The sequence below is a fragment of the Malaya genurostris genome, chromosome 2, assembly GCF_030247185.1.
Source record: "Malaya genurostris strain Urasoe2022 chromosome 2, Malgen_1.1, whole genome shotgun sequence".
NCBI lineage: Eukaryota > Metazoa > Arthropoda > Insecta > Diptera > Culicidae > Malaya > Malaya genurostris.
Genome location: NC_080571.1, coordinates 31,028,026 through 31,047,621, shown reverse-complemented (window position 1 = coordinate 31,047,621; position 19,596 = coordinate 31,028,026). Strand labels below are relative to the sequence as shown.

Here is a 19,596-nt window from a genome sequence, read left to right as displayed (position 1 = left end):
GTTTGCCAAATAAAATATGAAAAAGTATTGTAAAAATACAAACCTTTACGAAGAGATTCAATTTTTAAACGTGTAAATAAATTGAGTTATCGCGAAACAACACGTTTTTAAGACGGTATGTTGATCGTGCGACGCTCACTTAGAGAAGTGCGAAGCAGCTCACAGCGGTGAGCAGCTCCGGACCGATCAGCTCACTAAAGGGAATCAGCTCATTAAGATTGAACTGAAGGTTTGTTTCAGAGCACCATTTTTTTGTGCCGTTTTTCTTTCATATGCATGATCGAAATCATTGATGCACAAAGAACAACGAAATGCGAACTAACTTGTCTGCGAATTATTATTATGCCATATTTGAAAATATCTGCAAAAGTGGCATCCCTGAATGTACCTTAGCCTACTGAGTGAGAGGTAAGATTTCTTAACGACAATGGCTCTTTCAATCTGTTAAAGAAGGATAGATACACATTTGGAAGAACGAACAAAAGCTCATGCACACATTTCTTCTCATTTATAACTCGCTCTTCAAGAGCCGAAGATTCGTTCAGCTCGTAGCTTGTTTCCACCTTGCCAGGTCATTTTTTCAAAAATCTGTGATCAAGCCAAAAACCTGTCTGTGCAAAATCTGTGCACGTTTCCCCGTTTCCATAATAGCTGATCGGAATCATTTTGGTAAGCAAAAAAAAAGGTCTTACTATTTCCTACCGCTCTGTAAGTTTTAGAGCTAAACTGTGATCAATTTCAAAAATCTGTGATCGATTTCAAAATCTGTGTAAATCTGTAACCATTTCCAGAAATCTGTGAAAATCTGTGCCATGTTTTAAATCTGTGCAAAAGGTTGAAAATCTGTGAAACACAGATTAATCTGTGAACCTGGCATCCCTGCTTACCAGTGCGGTGATCTGAGGAGCGAATTGCCCATCTCTACGCTCACTGCAAAAGTGAGTTACAGAAACAGCGGACGCGTGACACCCTCCGTTTCTTAACCATTCATGGTTTCAGCATGGCTATAGTGAAAATGAGTCACACGAATAGTACTCAGGATATTCTCATTGGAAAATAAATTGGATTAGGAATATATTTTCCTATAAGTATTGTAAAAGTCTGCTGCATTAAGTTGCATATTTCGCTTCGGTACAAGGTTTCCTAGGTAAAAATAGATAAAATGATGTATAACTTTTCCAGAAAAGAATAAACCTATGCATTACCTTCTACAAAACTATGGGATTTTATATTTTCTATAATTATTCCAAACAAAGTATGTATAAAAAATAACTTGAAACAAGTTATGATTAGGAAACTAGTTTTAAGGGGGTTGTCATAATTCAATATCTAAAACAAACTTTGAAAAGGCCTTAAAAAGTTCCATCGAGTTCCACGTAGATTTTTTTTTATATTTTTGGGCATATCTTTTCCTATAAATTTTGTAAAAATCAGTTGCATGAAGTTGCATATTTCGCTTCGGTGTAAGGTTTTATCATAGGTAAAAAAAGGTAAAATGTTATATAACTTTGCCAGGAAACAACAAACATATGCACTACCTTCAACAAAAATATGGGATTTTTAATTATCTTCGATCATTCCAAACAAAGTATGCATAAAAAAATAACTCGAAACAAGTTATGAATAAAAAACTGATTTTAAAGGGGTTGCCATAAAAACGCTTTGTATATCCGAAACGGTGCGACCTACACTTTTGGTATATTTGACAAAGTAAATTATTTTCAATAGTTCTAAAACTTTGTAGAAAAAAAAATTTATCTCTTTAGAAAAAAAAGTTATGGTTATATTTTTTGTCAAAGTAGGCCATGAACAATTAGAGATAGAATCAAATTACGCGGTATATATTTGTAAACTAGCTGAATGACCCGGCGTTGCTCGGAAATGTTTCGGGAAGAAAAGACCGAACAAAATTCCCGAAGCTGTCCTACTTAGTGTAATACTTGGTTCAGATACTTATTGCTCTTAAGCAGTTTTATGTTGCTATTCAATCAATTTTACCTTACACTTCAGATACTTATTGCTCTTAGAGCACTTTTATGTTGCTTTTCAATCAATTTTACCTTACACTTCCCATGTTTGGGGCACTTGCTGCACTCCGTCTCCCTTAAAATAACCTTTTAATCTATATTGACATAAAAGTAGTATCTATATTTGTCAAGATGCATCGTTTCTCGTAGAATAAATTTTATATTGAACTCCCCTTTTATTAGTAAACTTACTACAGCTCTCCTCCATGATAACCCTTATGAGCACCTCTTAGTAGTGTACGAAGTATCTGTGCTCTTCAAAAGTATCGATTAATTCATTAAAACTAACAATAGCAGTACTGCTTAATTCAAATTAACGATAGCAATACTATCTAGCACAATCTTGCCCCTCTCATATTTTATAAAAAATTCAAGATGAAAATTGATTTTCAAGATCCCCTTCTCCTAGTCTGAATCCGCCCCCCTATCTTGTTTGACGACGAATAAGAAAGTTTTACAATAAACCTTTGTCATGAATATCTAAGCTTGTCGTGACCACCTCTGAATAGTAAAAAGTACCTGTGCCAAGTTTGGCGATAATTTCCTGAGTTGTTATGGAAATTTGCTCTTATGATCATCTGAAGCGCAAATAATATCTGTACTCAGCAAGATTTTATGGAAAATTCTATAAACTTCACATTAAACTTCCTTTTTTAGAGGCACTCATTATATCCACCCCCCACAAATATCCTTAAAACCATATTTGAGTTTTTCAAAATGTATGTATGGTTTTAAAAATTATCAATTCTCTTTAAATAAGATAAATTTCGACATGGCCTCCTCAAATTAAGAACGCTTGCTACACACTCTCTCCCCTAAGAATGTCCTAATGATCATCTCTGAAGAGCAAAAAGTACCTATGCCAAGTTTGATTGCTGCAATACGTTCAGTAGTTTAAGAGTTAGGTCGTTAAAAACATTACACCCCCCTTTTTAAAGGTCCAACCCCCACATAATCATACCTACGGAATGCAAAATGTTTCTACGGTTTTCAAAAAGTATCTATTCTCGTCAAATTAGACACATTTTTTCATGACCCCTCCCCCCCTGTTAAGAACACTTGCTACGATCCCTCTCCCACAAAAGTACCCTTATGACCATCTCTTAAGAGCAATAAGTATCTGTACCAAGTTTGATAGCAATCCGTTAATTAGTTCCGGAGTTATTACATTACAAACATTACACCCCCTCTTTTTTAAGGCACTTGCTACATCCACCACCAATATAATCATATCTAATATATGCAAACTAACTAACAAACTGGTCTAAAAAAAGTATCGATTCTCGTGAAATTAGACAAATTTTTTCATGACCCCCCCTTTTAAGGACACTTACTACGCTCTCTCCCCCATGAAAATACCCTTATGGCCTTCTCAGAAGAGCATGAAGTATCTGTGCCAAGTTTGGTGGCAATCCGTTCAATAATTTCGGAATTGTGCCGTTTCAAACATTACACCCCTCTTTTTAAAGCCACTTGCTACATTCACCCCCCGTAAAGTCATATCTAATGTATGCAAAATGTTTCTATGGGCTTCAAAACGTATCGATTGTCGTCAAGTTATATGAATTTTTTCCTGTTAATTTTTTTTTTTTTTTTTTTTTTTTTTTTTAAATACGTTTATTATGTCTCAATTGGAAAAAAAGATAAAATAATTATATCGGGATACTAAAATTAAAACGTAATGCGTTTATATCTACTGCGCCGCTGCATTCTTCAATAAAGTTGATGTAGCTTAACAAAGTCTTTAAGATTTGCGTTCGCGTAGTTTTCGCGATCCACTCTAATGATGGTCGTAGCAGTTCACCACTCTGGAATGTGTGCCGGCTACCAACTAGTTCCGAAAGTTTTTGCTGTAGAAGATCGTAAGCTTCACTTACTCTCAAGCAGTCGAAGAATTTGTGTTCGATGGTTTCAATCTGTCCTGTACAATGCAAACATTGCTCGCCGTCGGTTCGTCGCATTACATTCATTAGTCGTCTGTGTGAAACTTTTTGGTTGACCCACATATACAGTGCACTGCGTTGAGATGGTAGCAGCTCTCGGGCATCGATGTTCTTCCATATCTGAGGCCAGTTATATCCAGGATTTGTTGTTTCTACCTTTGGTCTGTCTGTACGCATTACATAAAAACTGTGAATGAGATTGGTGGATGGGTGTTGGCGGATCTGGAAAGGGAGCTGAGGATAATTTTGTAGTATTGTTTTTAGACAGGGGAGGTCTGAGACGGAATTTGCGCGGGGGGAAGTTGCTTGGTGAAAAAGGGAAGAATAGTACGGAAGGATATCAATCTCTTGCAGATGACGGTTGATCAGCAGTGCCTTGCATTTCAAAGCCGGTAAATGCAGTTTGAGTCCGCCATCTTTTTTACTTCGTGCCAATTGTTGCATCGGCACAGTAGCACATGCACCACGGAAGAGGTAGGTTCTCATGGTGGCCGTAAGTTTTGCAATGTGAGCCGGTGTTGGGTACAAATTCGCCGCCACGTACCACATCTTAGACGAAATGAATATGTTCAGAAGGGTTACTTTCTGATGCAACTCTAAACAACGAATCGAGTGCAACCAAACCTGACGTGCAAAAGTTGTCACAATTGCGTCCCAATTGAGCGCCACCATTTCTCGCACTGAGTTTGTGAAGACGATGCCAAGTATTTTTATTGTTGGTTCGGTGCGTACCCAGTCAACTACAAGAGGATTTTCTGTTACACCAACATCGATGGCAGTTGTCTTCGCTTCGTTCAAGCGAGCCCCTGCCACTCGTTCAAAATGCCTAAAGAGCGCACGCATATTATCCAGCCGGTCTGCACTGGTAACAATAGTACTGATGTCGTCCGCATACGCAACAATCAGGTCTGTCCCACACACCCGCTCCAGCTGGCGCAATAGAGGGTGCAAATAAAGCACAAACAAATGCATCGAAAGAGGGTCTCCTTGGCGGACTGACCGCTGAATAGGGAAGGGTGCTGAGAGGTGTCCGTTTATCAGTAAACGCGACGTAGAAGCTTCTGATATGCGAGAAAGCAAATGTATAAGCCCCGCGTTAAAGCCTAAAGAGTGCATGGTTTTGTATAGAAAACCTTGATCCACCCGATCAAAAGCGTGATCAAGGTCGAAAGATACCAGTTTGCCTTTCCTTTTGTTTGCTTTTAGCTGGACTATCCGATCTTTTACCGCCAACGTAGCTTGAAATATGTTGGTGGAACTAGCACATTTTTGCGACTCAGTTAATATGTTATGGGAGTACATAATATTTTCAATTCTCAGTTTAAGAATCCGTGCAAGAATTTTGTAGTCAAAATTGACAAGACTAATAGGCCTGTACGAACGAGCGGTGTCACCCGCTCCACGCTTTTTTACTAACACAATTATCCCATCGACGAACTGTGCAGGAAGGTTAGATCTGATCGCCTCATTCATGATCAGGTTGAGCTCTCGGTGGATTACGTCAAAACTGCGTAAGTAAAATTCCTTAGGCAGCCCATCGGACCCGGGTGATTTTTTCGAAGCACTACCACGGATAACAGATAGTATTTCGCTTGTGGTGATTTCGTTCATGCAGGACTCATTAATTGGATCCTGCTCGGGTATAACTCGCTGGCACTGAAAGGGGCCCCCTTCTACTTCCTCTACATACTCACGTGCGTAAAGATCGGTGAAGTATTGCACCATATGGTCCTGGATGGCAACAGAGTCTTCGATGACTTCGTCTCGTTCGTTCTTCAGGCGCTCGATAGTGGTTCTTTCCCGCACACGCTCACCCAGCTGGTAGGTAGAAAGGGGTTCGTTTGCTACGAATGTCTCGTTGATCCGAATAAACATCTCCGAAAATCGTCGCTGGTGAGAGAGCATCTCTGCTTTTATTCGGTTGATCGTGGTAAGCATGCCCGGATTGTTTTGATATCCGTCATACGCTTGTCGTAGTAAGCCGAACAGACGCTGCTGCTCCCGATAGAATTCATCGAAGGCAAGCTTTGACTTCCAGCGATAGAATGATTTTATTTTTGGTTTTGCGCACTTTAACCACCATTCCATCCAAGTATGGTAGTTACGGCGCTGACGAGTCCAATATTGCCACCGTATTTGGAACTCGTCAATGTTTTCGGTGGTCAAAAGATGCGGGCGAAGCGACCAAAATCCGGTACCATGAGGTCTGTCGGTGAAAGGAAGGCAAATTCTAGCGGTAACAGCTTTGTGATCGGAGAAACAGCAGACGTGAGTAGCGGTGGTTCTCAGGTGATTCCGCAGGCCAGCGCTCACATACAGACGATCGAGCCTGGACGAAGAGTTGTGCGTGATGTACGTGTACTCAATGTCACGTGGTCGAAGCTGTAGCCACACGTCCTGTAGTTGTAGTTGTTGGACGGTCGATTGTAACGATCGGCTAGCGTTCGTTCCCGTAGCATCGGATATTCTCAACACGCAGTTGAAGTCGCCACCGAAGATTGTGTGTTCTGTCCGATGACGAAGGTAGTAAGCGACAGTTGTGTTGAAGAAACGTTCGCGTTGCGCTCGTAGAGCAGTACCAGATGGAGCATATACATTACACAGTGTAACATTATTTACACGCAGTGCGATCAATCTTCCGTCCAGCCTTTTTTCCACATGAGAGAATTTTATATGTTCTTTGAGAGCGATTGCGGTTCCTCTCCTCGCATGGTCCACATTGCACACCACGTTGTAGCCGGGTAATGTTAGTGTTTCGTTTTCAACTTCTTGTAAGTAGACGATATCGAGATCCATCGATCGGACGAAAGTGCGGAAAGCACTCAGTTTTGTTTCGTTGGTTATTGTGTTTATATTGATGGTTCCAATGTTAACGCTGACGAAGTCCATCAAGATTGCATTTCACTGTCCGATAGGTCAGTGTGTGCAGACTCGGTCTTGCTGGGTTTTAATTTCTTGTTCGGCTGTCTGTTCGAGCGGCGTGGACCGTTCGATGTCTGCGAGCTGTCCGTTTCATTTCCATCGTTCTTTCGTTGTGAACTGATAGTTGCCGGTATCCAGGGCTGGGGGGCAGCTTGTGCTGCAGTAATTCTCAGCTGGATGGAAGCAGGTGTAGCTGGAGGAGCCATTGTGTTGTTCTGCTGTGTCTCGGTTATCTTCGAGTCGAGGCTCGAAATGCTCGGTTGGAGTCCCGCGGGTTCGGGCGACGATTGTGTTTGTGTGTCCGCTGGCTGTTGCCGCGGTGGTTTTTTCATCGGTACTGTCTTCTTCGGCTGGGCCGACATTTTTGTGACGTTCGCGTATGAGAGGTCCGCTGTAAGCTTCTGAACTAGTAGCTTCTTGTTTTGCACACACGGGATGCCAATGTGTACAAATTCGTGGCAATGTAAGCAAGTGTGCCGCTGCCCCTTGTAACCTACCGCTGTGTCTTCCCCCTGGATGGTCACGAGTGATGGGATATTCTTCTTCACCACCATCCGAGCGATACGCACACCAGTTTTCACTCCTTCAAATGCACCGTAACGATTATCCCAAAGGAGGTCACGAACTTTTAGCACCTCGCCGTATTCAGCGAGAAAAGACGCGATTTGTGTGTTGGTGACGTCTTCGGGAAGATCGAATATTTGTACATCAACCGCTCCGTCCTCCATCGTTATTCGTAACTTGTAGGACTTCCCGTCGACGTTGAACTCGTGCTTGTTGTCGTGTTGCTCCACAATCTTCTCGGCCAGCTCGAGGTTACTGACCTTCACGAAGGTACATCCAAGCCGTCTGCTTGGCTGAAGTTGGAGCACATTTTCGCGGGTTAAACCGAGCTCCTTTCCGACGAATTTATGGATCACTTCGTGCGAAAAGTGTTTCGGAAAACTCGAATAATCGATCCGAAACGTGTTTTCACGCATCCCGGTGTTTACGTCGCGGTTATCGCGAGCACGGTACTTGAAACTTGATGGATCCGATTGGCAAATAAACGTAGTGAAAGATTTTGCGACTTCTGAGAAAACATCGACTGTTTGGCTCGGAAGATGAACGCTAACGTTAATCACACTTGCTACGCTTCCTCCCCTATATAAATGCTTCCTAAACCATCTCTGAAATGCGAGCAGTACCTGTGCCAAGTTTGGTGGCAATCTGTTCAGTGGTTCCGAAGTTATGGCGTTATAAACATACAAACTTAAATCCATTTTTATATATATATAGATTTCTTAAAAGCAACTATATGCATTAAACGAACGGTTTGGCAGCTACTGATTTATGTCCACGCCGTGGTCGCCGTTCAATAATTACCGATCTCGATAAATGTACTGTTTGGTGCGATCTATGTGCTGGTGGAATCATCGGTCCTTATTTCTTTAAAAATAAGGGAGGACGACGCGTTACCGTGAATGGAAATCGATACAGAATGACCATGGTCAATGAACTTTTATTGCTAAATCTTCAAGATATGGATGTGGACGAAATGTGGTTTCACCAGGATGGTGCCACTTGTCATACTGCGGCCGAGACAATCGACTTATTGGAAGAACATTTCAACGACAACATGATTTCGAGAAATGGACCGGTGAATTGGCCTCCGCGTTGGTGTGATTTGACGCCTCTCGAATATTTTTTGTGGGGATACGTGAAGTCATTGGTTTATGAGACCTCCAGAGAATGACCTTTGTGCGAAATATGGCGGTCGTATGCCTGAAATCATATTTAAATGCTAAATGGCAAGAAATTATTACCAAATTTTCCAACGATTTGTTTTGAAGCATATTGGGGAGGGGGGCTTCGCTAACTTCATATGAACTTAGCGAAGTACTCAATAAAATTGAAAAAATGGAGTAACAAATTCAAAAATTATCGTAACTAATTAACAACAAATTATTCACCTATTTGCATTATCATCGGCGAGAGGTACCTCGCTAAGTTCAAGTGTATCTGTTTTGCCCATCTCTAAGATAAATGGTAAAAGTAGTCGTTGCAAAGTAAAAATTAATTATTTTTCAGTTTTGTAATGACAGGAAAGATGATTTTTGGACGCCTCACGACCATATTTTTTTATATCGTTTATTTATACCCGGCTTTAACCTATTTGTGATCGTTTATCGGATTCAAAAAACCACAGGCTTATCAGAACAATGAAAACCGTAACGTCGCTTTCACTGAAGCTGAAACTCAGAAATGAAATGATACAAAATGGAATTCAAATTTGTAAACGGACTTTTAAATGTGTTTACGGAGATAAACGAGATCCTTTTTGTCACGAATTCGCAAATAATCGATTGCAATGGTAAAAACTGATATATGGTATTCATGATTTTATGGTACGATATCTTCTGTGTACTTACAGTTCCACTCTAGTGTTTTGTTTTCGATATTCAATTTATCAGTACACTTACCTGTAAGTAAACAAAGAAAGTCAAATATCAGTAAAACATTGAAAGCAATAAATTGCTATATTAAACAAAATCTTCAATAAACAATAATCCCCCGGAGCTGAAAGAAAACATATCCAACCAGGTTCAATTGGTACTCTCAATCGGATACTTGGCAAATATATACATTTCGGAAACCAAAACTTGCAGATGTCGAACTTAAAATCACCTCGTACTCAAGACACCTACGCACGACACATCATTCGAAAAATTCAGGAAGTGTTTTGTTTTTGTCCCTCCAACTGCGACTCTCAGGGAACCTTGAGACACAGCAAACGCGCACTGGCTCTTACAGCCGGCTGTCATTCAACAACAACAACAACCGAACTAAAATCGTCGGAATACCATGAATATAAATATCAGTCCACGCCACATACTTCTGTGTCCCTGCAGCAGCACCGCTATCAACATCATCATCATCATCGTCATCCGTAAGGAAAGGTATTATAACAGCGCGACCTCCCGATATGGTCATACAAGTTGCCATGGCCTGGAGAGGGGGGAGACTGGCGTACCGAGTGCCACCACCAGCTAGTGAATGCATTATCAAGCGTCAAGACCGTTTCCCGCTTAGCTACCACTCAGGGAGCATCCAGCCAGCATCTTGGGAAGAAAATTAGGAGCGAAAAGTATTTACCCTCATCCTCTTGAGTGAACCCATCCGATTGGGATAACAGTGCGGCAAAAGATACTGTCATGTTGGAGATGCAAGATTGGAGTGCGCTAGTGTGTATGAGTGCAGTAATGGACTTGAGAAGTTGAAGGCACTTGTTACTGGTATGTTTACTGCCGTTGCCGATGGCAACAGATTCCACCATGCGCGTCTGGCCGACCGAAAGTAGTATGGTTGTATGCGATAGGAGTGCGGTGGCCGGATCGGGTCTGGGCGGAAATTGAGAACTGCTCAAGGCTGACTCTGTGCACGTCGACGAGTGAGCTCCTCTCAAATGCATTGTGACAGGGCGGCAGAATCGGTGGAACTTTTACATCAGAAGACTCAGCAGTCGAAGTAGAAGCACTCCGTTGTTCCATTTTATTCTAATGGGCTAAGTTGTCTATGTTCAGAGACTTGGCTTTGCGTTTTTTTTCTCAATGAAGCCATTTCAAGCAGATGGGATCTTCGTCATTTAAATTGAATGCGAATAGGAAACTAGGGAATCCTTCGATTTTCAAATTAAGCAGTTTCCCCACATAAAAAAAGTCTTGCGTGATTTTGTTAGAGATATCCGATTTTAAAATTTCATTTTTTTAAATAAAAATGAAATACAAGAAATTTTTAGAAAGCTTACGTTCCACATTAAACCTCAACAATTATCTACAACTTTATAGACTTTATTTCTGGTCTTTGATTCTTTAGTGCATGGCAGTTTATGTTGAACTGTTATGCCACTCAGCAGGTCAACAAAATCCACTAAGCAGACAAAACCCTCCTTAAAACCTCCACTACCTGAGTCGGTCAGTATATGCCGAAATACGTCTACGTTTGGTACTTAAAAACCACTACCTGAGTCGGTCAGTATATGCCGAAATACGTCTACGTTTGGTACGTCAGTCAAGACATTCGGCGTAAAATTTAAAAAAAAAAAAAAAAGTGTTCTGAGGGTAGCAGAAACTTTATGTCTGCTGAGTAGCATAACAGTGGAACATAAACTGTTTTGCACTGACAAGTCGAAGACGAAACAAATAATATAACAAAAATGGATATGTGCCCTACGAACAGAAATTGGTTATCCTCTGAATGATACCTAAAACATTATCAAAGACACCAATCGGTTTTGAGATAGGTTTATTGTAGCAATAGTCATCTCATTAGTTGGATCGCCATATTCTTTTGCCGATTACTCGACTTTCAATCAACGAATGGTCCTCAAATCGGATACAATATCTTTGCTTTGGTGCTAAGAAGCAATACCGCAGGAAGAATAGTTCGAGAATTGATCAATACTGATGTTATAGCGACGTGAAAATTCGAATTCACCTATTTTCATTCAACCCTTAAGGTCAATCTATCGAACAGAAACAGCAGATCTCACTCTAACTAATGATTGTTTTCGGAAATTTCCAAGGAATTTTGGCTTGGGCCCTTCTCAAAAATTGGCCTTTGGTCATGGAGTAGGCTTATGCTAAATTTAAGTCAAATCGAAAAATTCACAAAATATATCTTCCTCCAAATTCAAATGGAATTGTTCAATTGTAAATTTTAAAAGCAAAATTTTTAGCATTTCTAGAACTTAATCATAGAACAAGCTGCTGAATCAGAATTGACTGTCCCTGATTTGAATGAACCTTTGTAGACGTTTTCGGTATGGCAAATCTTTTTTCACGGATAGAGAGGCCGATTCGATTCAGTACCAATTTTTGATAAAGGCGAAAGCTTATTTTGCATGTACTTACTTCAAATCGTTGTAACTTGATAACTGTTACTACTGTTGAAATAGCGTCCATGAAGAAGTTGTAGGAAATCAATTGGGCATTTTAGAACGATTGTACACTGAAGAAAAAATAGTTGAATCATTAGCCAATAATTAGCAAAAAAAATTCTCCACCAAATACAACGAAAAACCCGCATTCATAATCACTGTGAAAACCGAACCTAGGCCTGGAGGGAGGGCCAAGTGTAATGTACCATTCGTCTCAGTTCGGCTGAAAAAATGTGCAAAAAAGTGCACTCATTTTTTTTAACTTAGATTCAAATGTGAAGCCCTATAGTCCGGTTCCGGAGTAACGGGATAATATGAGCAAAAATATTTAAAAAAAAATTGATTCATTGAATAGTTGGTTTGACGTAAAGTCGCCATAACTTAGTTCAGTTTTTGAAATGACTTAGTGGAAACATATATTGGAGAAGCCAAACGAATGAAAAAAGATGACTTTTTGGTAGGAAAAGGCAGACTATCAATACAACCTTCATAAGGTGTGTCGCTGACGATATCCAGCCAGCGACTGGCACAAGTTGAGAAAGTAACAAGCAATTATAAATACACTCTTCTACTCAGTGTTTGAGCGGAAAATACGTATAGAGCGAAAAGTGAGTGTTTGATGAACCGAGAAGATGTTTGGATGTATGGTACCGGTGGAAGACGGCTAGCATGTAGACATGCATGTTCGATGTACGTTCTATCATGTCCAACCGTGTTTTAGAGCTGTGTCTATCACAAGGCTTAGGGTGGCTAAATGGTAGCGCGTATTCACGCATGTTCGAGTCCTGTCTCTGAGCGTATTTTTTTTTCAAAAAATCATCTTTTCTGTAAGTTTTTCATTCATTTGGCTACTTCAATATATGTTTCCACTCAGTCATTGCAAAAACTGATTAAAAAAATGTTTTCTCATGAACCGCTTAACCAATTTTTATAAAACTTTTAATTTCTTTTTTTTTTTTTTTTTTAATTTCAAGAACGTGTTTTATACATGAAAAATCAAGCAAAATATTTTGTTTGGTTAACGATTTTTTTAGTTTTGTTAAGACGTGTTGAGCTAGTTTTAAATTTGATCAGCTACCAAAGAGGAAACAGGTTGAGAAAAAAAAACATGTGAATGCAACTATGCAATGAAAACCGCTTAAATGTTACCGCAGAGACGGGACTCAAACTGGTAGCAAGCTCCTAACCGGGGAAATTGTCTGGTTAGTTTATGACCATATGACCTTGATTCTTAGTGTAGGTCGTCAAATGGTGAGATAACTAAGTCCTCACAAGTTCCTATCTCATGCCTCCCCGAGTGTCTACGATGACATTTGGTCAATAGAACGGCGTCGACTGGGTGCTATCGCCTTCTGCGTTAGTAGCAGAATAAGAGGGGGCGAAATGGCTTGTAGGTCTAAGCCCATTCTAAAATGCAATATTTATCATGTGGTTCTGTTGTTTGTTGCATTGTTTGTTATATATTGTATCATAGCATATTATTTCATATATTATCTTATACTATATTTTGTTATGTTATATTATGTTGTATGGTATTATACTGCATTGCATTATATTATATTATATTGTATTATATTGTTAGGATTAATTGTATTATATTACATTATGTTATATTATACTATATTGTGCTATATTATATTATTTTATATTATGTTATATCACAGAGAACTGATATCCAATAGACATTCATGCGTGCAAAGTCGTGTGCAAGGGTGATTTTTAACGGATTTCACTTGTATGCTTTACACAGCTTTTTGAAAAAGTTTTTACTAGCTTGGATGTCTGTTCGCTGTGGTTATATTACATTATATCATTATACCAACCATCAGGCGGGTTTATTATATGGCGAAATTCTTTATTATATGGCTGGATGTTCTTGCTGGAAGGCGCCGGGTCCTCAAAACCCATTTTGGCCTTCTTAACAGCTGTTATATGAAAGCTATCTGATAATCAAATTTCTTATAAATTTGGCAATAAATAGAAAGATTTTTTTTTGTTTTTATCCAGATTCGACTTCCGATTCCGGAAACTAAGATTAAATTGATTTGGCAATCAATTTGCTCATATGAAACGGAACACTTCATTTGTGACAACCGGTCTTCTTCCTCTTCTAAGGTCACACAATGGTCCTACGTCTTTCTGGTCGGAATTAGCCTCGTGCTATTACTAGACAGATTCTAGTGGTACAAGGCAAATGAGACCAATTTGGAGCCAAAGAATTTCAGTCCCTCGAACGCACCAGGATCTGTGGCCAATTGCAGGGTTGTTACGTTCGCGCGGATTTCGCGGTTTTCATCGAATCATTTGTTCGAATAAAAAAATTCTTCGCAAATTTTTGCAGCTTGTCAGTTTTATGAAACCCTAAAAAATTAAAGATGGGCGAACGTTTCAGCAAGTGGAGCTGGCCGAATTGGTGAATTTTTTCTTTGATAAAACTAAAATTTGCTAGAAGGCGGTTCTAGAAGAAAAACGCTGGCATAAGGGCATTTTCGGGGGGGAATTTCTAGGAAGGAGATGAAATTGATTTGAACAAATAATAAAAGATTTTTCAATTTCGAAAGCAAAAATACCTTCCGGTAGAAGAAAAAAATAAGGCAAAACACTTCCTCTCAGGGCTGGTAAACGACGCTAAAACAAACGTTATCCTTCAATTAGCAATCGATAGAATCGAGCACGCATACACTACCGTCAACATTGGCGACACTTCTTGGGTCGTGATTGATATCGCGTGACCTCGGACTGGGCGTCACGAATTACTGCACGGAACATTCGTTTATCATCTGGTCACGCAACTGGATTCCAAATAGGATAAGTCAACTCGAGTATTAATGTATTGGAACCCTCTCGAAGATGAACCTAGTACATTAACGTACCGAATCGAATGTCAAACTGGCGTCACTCAATTGCCACTTTCGACCGCACTGCACCTTCGCCGATCGTGGGTGACACAACCTCAACTGTTTATCACTCTTGCTCCAGGGCAAGTGTGGGAGCGAGTGGGCGAAAATCTAAAAAAAAAATTCCCTGACTCGCACCGAACGATGATTCATCGGTACGCACGGTATGCGCTCCCACACAGTCAACGAAAAGGTTTTTACCACATCGCGATATCTACGGCATCTGCCCACCACCCGAACATTGCTGGTGAGATTGTGTCAATTTCCCGAAAACTCCCATACACAATCTACACGGGAAAGAAAATCCCACCGCTCTTGTTGAAGACGCGGTATTTTTTTTTGTTTTGTTTGTGCTTCATCAATGGTAAAAATACGACTTTAGATTTTGCAACCGTAGTTTGCTACGACCGCGACGTCGCGCCCTTAGTTACTGACGGACGGGATTCTCTCTGCTCTATGCATGCTGTTGCCGTTCGATCCGAGCATCGGCGGAGGCGTTACTGCCAGTTCGAATAATCTATAAATACTAATCCTGTGTGCAGACAAACGTAGCCCGATTTGCCTAAATGGAACGAGTTTAATTTTGAGTTCTCGTTTGATGGAACAGAGGGAAAAGGGGGCATGGGAACCAGGTGGCGGTTGAATTTTTTAACGATCGAAACAAAATTATAAGAAAGCCTAGGTACATTAAGATGGTGGCATTGAACAGTGATCTAATTGATCCGACTTGTGACAAGATTTTCCGATTATGACATTTCAAGGAGACTTTTTTTTCGGGCAAACAAAGAAAATCCATTAATCTGTTTCATGTAAACTCACATCACATTACATTATGATTAACGATTAATTTTTTGTGCACAACCCACTTTTCTGTAATTTACCCGCTTTAAATGTTCAAGTCGATGACTTTGGGTTCGACGTAGTGATAAATTTTCATGCCTGAACATAAACTTATCGAGGCACCTTTTGCCGATTAAAACGGAAATAAGTGAATAATTTGTTACTAATAAGTTGCTAATTAGTTACGGTAATTTTGAATTTGTTGTTCAATTTTTTTTGAGTACTTCGTTAAGTTCATATGAAGTTAACGAAGCACCCCTCCTAAATAAACTTGAAAACATATCGAAGCCCAGTGGATACTTTGTTGCATATTAGTTAATAACTGGTTACGGTGGATTTAAATTAGCTCATTTTTTAAATTATTTTTTCATATTTCACTAAGTTCATATGAAGTTAACGAAGCACCCCTCCTAAATAAACTTTAAAACAAATCGAAACTCATTGAAAACTTTGTTGCATATTAGTTAATAACTAGTTACGGTAGATTTGAATTGGTTGCTCTTTTTTTTTTAATTATTTTTAAGTATTTTTAAAAATAAGTATTTCACAAAGTTTATAAAAAGTTAACGAAGCACCCCTCCTAAATAATCTTGAAAATAAATCGAAAACTGGTGAATAGTTTGTTGCTAATAAACTACGATAATTTTGAATTTGTTGCTCAATTTTCTAGATTTTTTTCCAATTAAAATCATGGTGAGGTCCACAAAAAATGTATGTCTAAGTTAGAGTCCTTGTATATCCGTAGCTGCAAATCGCCTGCCAAATATTAATATTTTCTAGCGAGTTTATCAGGTTTTTGAAAAATTTCTGTTCTACAACCCACCGTTTTGTTCTACAACTCTATCGGAATCGGACATATTCAAAATATACATCAAGTCATTGAACAAACGTCATATTCAATTTCGTTCCAGAAAGTGATAATTCGCGAAAAGAATTATTTTAGCCTTTCTCATATAGAAAGTCACATACCATTCGACTTAGCTCGACGAACTAAGCAAATGTCTGTTTGTGCATGAGTGTATGTGTGTGTATGTATGTGAGTATGTAACAAAAAATGTGCATAGGGTAAAAGCAAAGTCTTGGCATTACATTCCTTTTGTGGAATTTGGCCTTTCTGTTTAAACAGACTTCGCAGCCGATTCTTAGCGTACAGAATCATTGCATGGCTAGTACTATGGATCCTACTGACACTAAGAATCCTTCCAGGTCGCGGCTTGAACATACGACAACTGGCTTGTATGGTCCCATAGGGTTATTGAATTTTATCCAGTATTACAACCCCATAATACTACCAAATGTCATCCGGATACGACTTCCGGAATTACAAACTGGTAGGTATAAAAATGTCATTTACAGGGACGTGTTTTTATACATGAAACGGAAAGTTCAATCAAATACAATCAAATGGCCGCATAATTCTTGAACTGGACAGATTTGGTTGAATGATGACCAAATACCTTGATTTTGGGTATACCGGATCTTCGTTCCACCTTCCGAATGTATCGAAAAAGTTATCGTGTACTCCAAACCGGAAATCACTCCGATTACTTAGAAACGGCTGAACCGGTTTTCATTATCTTGGATCCAAATGAAAGGTCTTATGATCACATACAAAATTTTTGAAGTTTGTTTAGATATGACTTCCGGTTCCGGATTCTTAGGGTAAAATGTGCAAAAAAAATGAAAATATCTGTGCTAATTTTTCTCAAAGATGGCGGTCTTATCAAAGGTCTTATGATTATATACAGAATTTCTGATTTTTATCTGGATCCGATCCGGTTTCAGAATTATAGGATAAAGTGTGTTAAAAATTTTATACCATCACTTAAATGGGCGAAACAAGCACTTAATTTTCTAAACTAGTCTCAAAACTACTCCATTTGATAGTCATTATTAGTAGACGGCCAAAAAAACTTATTCCGGTTCTCATGGTTCCCGGTTTCCGATTCCGGAGGCAACAGAAATAGTGGTCATATTTTCCCCAATGGATCTTACTCACTTTTTTCAGTGATGGTTTGACCAATTTTCACAAAGATTCAAATGAAAGGTCCTGTGGTCCCATATGAAATTTCTGAATTTTATCCGGATCCGACTTCCGGTTACGGAATTATAGGGTGCAGTGTGGTTAAAATTTTATACCATCACTTCGAAGAGGCGAAACAAAAAACCTAAAAAAAAAATCTAAATCAACATAAAAACTGCTCAAAACGGTAGTCATTATCAGTAGACGGCCAAACAATGCGATTTCCATCGAATTTTCTTCAAGAATCGAAGAAAATATGTTGAAGAATACCACAGTATGATTGATATGAGAAAGGCATCATTACACCACTAGGTGGATTAGAACAGATTTTTCTTATTTTCATTTGAAGAAAAGTGCTACAGAGTCGCATCAAATGCTTGTCGAGGCGTACGGTGATCATGCTTTATCAGAAAAAAAACATACAAAAGATTGTTTAAACGGCACATAGATAATGATTTTGATGTGAGAAATGCCGAACGTGGAAGACCTTCAATATTTCAGAAGTGTATGACAACAATGTTGAATGTTGCACAACAAAAAAAATCACGATAGTTTAAAAGCTATGAAAAGGTCCAAAAGTGTGGAAAATGGGTGCCACATAAATTGAGTGGAAGACGGATGGGAAACCGAAAAAACACTTGTGATATTTTGCTTCAAAGACAAGAAAGAAAATTTACAGTTTTGCATCAAATTGTTATTGACGATGAAAGATGAATTTATTTTAAGAATTGTAAGCGGAAAATCTGGGAAAACAATCAACACTGATTTAAAAAACCAGATCAATTCTACAAGAAAACAATGCTCTGTGTTAGGTGGGACCAGAGAGGTAAGGTGTACCATGAACTTCTAAAACCTGGTGAAACTGTTAATACTAATCGCAACATGTTATTAATTAACGAAAAAGGACTAATCAAATCATGTTTCAAATTAAATTGACCCGAAGATAAGGCAAAGTAATTTTGATACAGGACAGTGCCCCTGCACATAAATCAAAACCGCTTCGGGTTACGATCAAAGCACCTGTCTGGAAGCTGCTGGTTTACTCGCCGTATTCACCAGACTTGGCCCCGTCCGATTACCATTTGTTTTCACCGATTGGCCATTGGCATTGACTCAGCAGTTCTTCGATTCCTACGAAGAAATCGGAAATTACGAGTCTGATTGGTTTTATTTCAAAACATTTTTTTTATATTTTCTAAAAAAAATATTTCTGATTCTCTTTTTAATTTGGTTCCGTGCAGTCTCAAATGTCGCGAAAAAGACGACGTATGTTTTTTTCACGTCATATAATTCCGAAATCATGACCAGTGCAGTAAAACTTCATTCAATTTAGTTGAAACCGAATGTGAAACGCCCTGACGATCTCTCTACTGCAGTAAGCTTCACGCTCTGACACGCACAACGTTTGCTGACGTACCGAACGTGTAGCATTCAGTTCTTCAAATCAAAGCTCAGTTTAACGACCGTCAGTTGATCTCTTGAAGTAACAAAATATCGTTTTCAATAGTGTGAGGGGCCCCTTTAAATGAGGTTCATGTAAACATTCGAATAGGTTCAAGAAATATAAATTACAGAATATATCCAAATTAATAGTTTCCTTCTTCAGTTTTAATTTGAATACATTACTCCACTATTCATTCGAACTTGCTCACTACCAACAGCGAAGACGATGAAGCAGACGCACTACTTAGCACTTGAAGCAAGCAAAACTTCAAATGACTAGGTACGATTATTCAACTGACAATGAATTCATTTCACTTGAAAATGGCAGCAAATGTCAAATGAATTTGTAACGATATGCTGACGATCAGTGGCCATAAATATCATTTTCAACTGACATTATTCGATTGAAAATGAAATTTTACCGCATTGATCATGACAACAGTGGAACACCACTTCTTTTATATCAAAATACTCTTAAACTTGGGCATATTAGAACGTACACTACACGTTCAGCTGTCTCACGCGTTCTTTTGATTTAGTAACCATTTTCCTACCAGTGCTTACAGCAAGCAATGTCCTCGAT

At 39.1% G+C, this 19,596-nt stretch overlaps 1 protein-coding gene across 5 annotated transcripts in view; it reads right to left on the bottom strand.

Moving 5' to 3' along the window:
- Positions 1-19,596, bottom strand: part of LOC131430208 (serine/threonine-protein kinase minibrain) — a 213,480-nt gene that overhangs the window by 127,185 nt on the left and 66,699 nt on the right. The gene's annotated exons all lie outside the window — the stretch shown is intronic.